General features: G+C 41.8%; 1 pseudogene; it reads left to right on the top strand.

Moving 5' to 3' along the window:
• Positions 1 to 343: 343 nt before the first annotated feature.
• On the top strand, positions 344 to 3,711 carry LOC129861418 (proenkephalin-B-like; annotated as a pseudogene).
• Positions 3,712 to 4,710: the final 999 nt, after the last annotated feature.

Below are 4,710 nucleotides of genomic sequence, written 5' to 3'. Positions count from 1 at the left end.
TGTACTACTCCCTTCACAGAACAGAGCAAACTGGCTCTAACCAGAATAGAAAGAGGAGTGGGAGGCCCCGGTGCACAACTGAGCAAGAGGACAAGTACATTAGTGTGTCTAGTTTGAGAAACAGACGCCTCACAAGTCCTCAACTGGCAGCTTCATTAAATAGTACCCGCAAAACACCAGTCTCAACGTCAACAGTGAAGAGGCGACTCCGGGACGCTGAACAGGCGTGTTCAGGGTGGTATGGCCACAAATATTTATTTTGACCCTGTTTTCTCCCTAAATTTGGTTCCTTGGCTCATCTTTGTAACACTTTAATGGGCCCGGGAGAGGCAATGGTTGAGTCATGTGTCCTCTGAAACATGACCCGCTTGGCCGCTTACTTCTTATCACGGATGTCAGCCGCACCAATGTGTCGGAGGAAACACTGTTCCGACTGACGACCGGCGTCAGCTTGCAGGCGCCTGGCTATGTCACAAGGAGTTGCTAGAGCACAATAAGCCAAGGATAGCCCTCCCGGCCAAACCCTCCCCTACCCCGCACAGCGTTGGGCCAATTTGATCGAACCCCAGGCTGTAGTGGCTCCTCTGTACTGTGCTGCAGTGCTTTTGATAGCATGATGTTGATTCAAAAATACCATTTTACTATCAACATTGATCAAATCTAAAATTCAACAATTTCAACCAATTGAATATAGGATGAATGTCACGTTCCTGACCCGTTTTCTCTTGTTTTGTATGTGTTTATTGGTCAGGGCGTGAGCTGGGTGGGCATTTCTATGTGTTGTGTTTCTATGTTGGGTTAAAGGGTTGCCTGGTATGGCTCTCAATTAGAGGCAGGTGTTTGGCATTTCCTCTGATTGAGAGTCATATTAAGGTAGGTTGTTCTCACTGTTTGTTTGTGGGTGATTGTCCTCCGTGTCTGTGTATGTGCACCACACGGGACTGGTTTGGCTGTTCATTCGTTTGATGTAGTCTGTTCCTGTCCGTGAGTTCTACGTGTAGTTATGTAAGTTCATGTTCAGGTTTCGTCTACGTCGTTTTCTTATTTTGTAATTTTCCAAGTGTTTTCGAATTCGTCTTTGTATTTCAAAGAAATTCTTTTATGTCTACTTACCTCGCTGCGTATTGGTCCACCGATCCTCCTCTCCTCGTCCGAGGAAGAGGAAGACGACAGCCGTTACAATGAAAACATGTTTTACTTTTCTATGTGGAATTTTCAATGCAATTTAACCTATACCCAATGTAGTTATGATGATTATGTTGCAATTAAATTGATGCAACAACCTATTAGTCAGGTGAAGTCAATGTATTTATTTATTTTTATTTAACCTTTATTTAACCAGGTGTCACGTTCCTGACCTTATTTGCCTTTGTTTTACTTTGTTTAGTTGGTCAGGACGTGAGCTGGGTGGGTAGTCTATGTTTAGGTTCATTGGTAATTAGCCTTATATCAAATTGTATTTGTCACATACACATGGTTCCTTATATGGTTCTCAATCAGGGACAGGTGTTTGACGTTTCCTCTGATTGAGAAGCATATAAAGGTAGGCTGTTCACATTGTTTGTTTGTGGGTGATTGTTCCTGTGTCTGTGTCTGTCGCACCACACGGGACTGTTTCGTTGTCTTCCGTGTCTGTGTATGTCGCACCACACGGGACTGCTTCGTTTTCGTTCGTGTATGTAGTCTGTTCCTGTTCGTGCGTTCTTCGTGTTTATGTAAGTTCACATGATCAGGTCTGTCTACGTCGTTTTGTTGTTTTGTAATTTTCAAAGTGTTTTTCGTGTTCGTCTTCATCTTTAAATAAATCATTATGGATTCAACCTACGCTGCATTTTGGTCCGACCCTTACTCCTCGTCCGAGGAGGAGGCATTAGACGAACGTTACACCGGGTAGGCCAGTTGAGATCCAGTTCTCATGTACAACTGCGACCTGGCCAAGATAAAGCAAACCAGTGCGACACATAAACAAATGTACAGTCAATAACACAATTGAAAAAAATCTATGTGCAGTGTGTGCAAATGTAGAAGAGTAGGGAGGTAAGGCAGTAAATAGGCCCTAGAGGCGAAATAATTACAATTTAGCATTAACACTGGAGTGATAGATGTGCAGATGATAACGTGCAAGTAGAGATACTGGGGTGCAAGAGGGTAAGTAATAATATGGGGATGAGGTAGTTGGGTGTGCTATTTACAGATTGGCTGTGTACAGGTACAGTGATCAGTAAGCTGCTCTGACAGCTGATGCTTAAAGTTACAGAGGTAGAAATAAGACTCCAGCTTCAGTGATTTTTGCAATTCCTTCCAGTTATTGGCAGCAGAGAACTGGAAGGAAAGGAGGCCAAAGGAAGTGTTGGCTTTGGGGATGACCAGTGAAATATACCTGCTGGTGTGCGTGCTATGGGTGGGTGTTGCTATGGTGACTAGTGAGCTGAGATAAGGCGGAGCTTTACATAGCAAAGATTTATAGATGACCTGGAGCCAGTGGGTTTGGCGACGATTATGTAGTGAGGGCCAGCCAATGAGAGCATACAGGTCGCAGTGGTGGGTAGTATATGGGGCTTTGGTGAGAAAAATGTACGTTTTACCCTAATTTCAATGTTTACAACGCAGGTGGAAATGAGATAAACAATACTGGTTGATAACTTTTTTCATATCCATATCCAGTATTTTCCAAGTTGATTCCACATCACAATACATTGACAAATTACATTCAAACAACATTATTTCAACCAGTGTGTGCCCAGTGGGATTAGTCTAAAGACAAACTTGCCATTTTCCCTATATGCTCGACAGAAGCCTGGGGAACAAATTAATATGATTTAAACTGAAATTAAATATGTTCTGTAATAAACAAAGCTATACAACTGAGTGTGTGTAAATACATGCAACGTTTTTTCACCCTTCTCTTTTCTTTTCTTGGCTTCTCATAATGTGGTTAGTTAACTGGCTGATTTTTGCTCACTCATCTTTGCATTTCCCTTCCAGACTTGTGCCTTGGAATGGGAGGGAACTCTACTGACCACCACTGAGTTAAATACATGCGGGAAGACTCTACAGTCCCGTGCAGTGAACGTGGTCAAGCGTTACAGTGGATTCATTTAAAACAAATTGACAAAAACAAATGGTTGACCTCGCCGTGGCTCGAAAATTGTGTTTATAAAGGAGCGTAAGGCGTTCCCTAAGAAATACAAGGATATGGAGAAAGACCTCTGAGTTTTTGGAGGAAGATGAGCGCGGAGATGTTGATTCTGAGAACGAGATGGGGGTGTACAATGATGATGACTCAGCAATAAACAAGGTCAAACATTACAGAGGGTTTTTATGCACATTTGGTCCAAAGACAAAAAGACGTGAGCAAGGTAGTCGATTGGAGTTACAAAAGCGATATGGAGGTTTCATGCGAAGGAATCGGCCGAAGTTGAAGAACTTGAAGTGGGACAATCGGAGAGATAGGGTGGCTTTTTACGTCGTCATTACAAATGATCCGTTCGTTCAGATGAGGAGCCTAGTTCATATGACGACTTTGGTCTATAGAAAAAACAAACTTCCGCAGATTCACTTGAATTCTCACAATTATCCGTATGTGTGCTGCCTAATAGCCTACTGCTTACCTGGTAGCACATTGTTGCGGCAGGTTCTATATCTGTAAAGGCCAATACCTGCTTGTGTCAGTCATGTTTAAATGCATTCTGTGTGAAGGACTTACCTCTGACAAACCAATTTTTGTGTGTTATTAAAATATTATTTATTACAACATGCTTGTTTGACAAAAATATTCATTCATTGTTACATTAAAGTCGCAAGTTAAACATGTGTGTCACTTGCATGGAAACATGTCTAGGTGAATTGATTATCAAACTCTAAATTGAGTCATTGAGCCCCAGCACACATTCATCCAGTCACTCACCCACACACACATCGATTTATGTAAGTAGGCTACCATCAGTGGCTATTTCAGCATGTAAATCTAGGTGGGGCAAACTCAACAATTTTATTTTATGCATGCCAGCAAAGCCACTACACAACACAACACATTAATTGCACTATAACGTTGACAAACAATGCCCACAAACTGTTAGGGCCTACATAAAGCTGTCCCAACAGCAGAGCTTTCTTTTCAGCACCATGGAGTGAATCGTTACCACTGCTCGACCTGGCTCTCAGCTTAGTCTTGTCTGGCAACGAAACAGTTAATTCAGCCTCATTTACTGCCTTTAAAAAAAACATAGCTGATATGGCTGACTTGCTCGAACAAATGTGGTTTCTACTGACGATTGAGATGTACAAATTATGGCAGGGAATGATGAGCGGATAAGAGGCAATCCGTAATTTGACATTTTGACTTAACTTACTTATTAAAGACATTAATAAGTGAGCTAAGACGGACGTAGTCAATAAAACTATTTGTTCAGAACTTTTGAAATGTACAGGTACAGAATTCTAAACATGGGTCGTTCTTACAGTATTTTCCCTGTACACCAAGTCAGAAATGTAGGATAAATAAAGGGGGCACATAAGCAGACAATGAAAGCTCTTACAATATTCAATGATGACATTTCTTTAAAACAGGCTATAGGCTACATGTGCACCACCAAGTCAGAACAGTAAGCTAAGTTATGAGGGGGAAAGGGACCGAATTATTAGGATGAGGCACATGGGCTACTAACAGCTTACTACACAACATACACTTAGCATTACTTTCTTAGCTAC

The sequence above is a fragment of the Salvelinus fontinalis genome, chromosome 8 (genome assembly GCF_029448725.1).
Source record: "Salvelinus fontinalis isolate EN_2023a chromosome 8, ASM2944872v1, whole genome shotgun sequence".
Classification (NCBI taxonomy): Eukaryota; Metazoa; Chordata; class Actinopteri; order Salmoniformes; family Salmonidae; genus Salvelinus; species Salvelinus fontinalis.
This window is presented reverse-complemented; position numbering and strand designations above follow the sequence as displayed.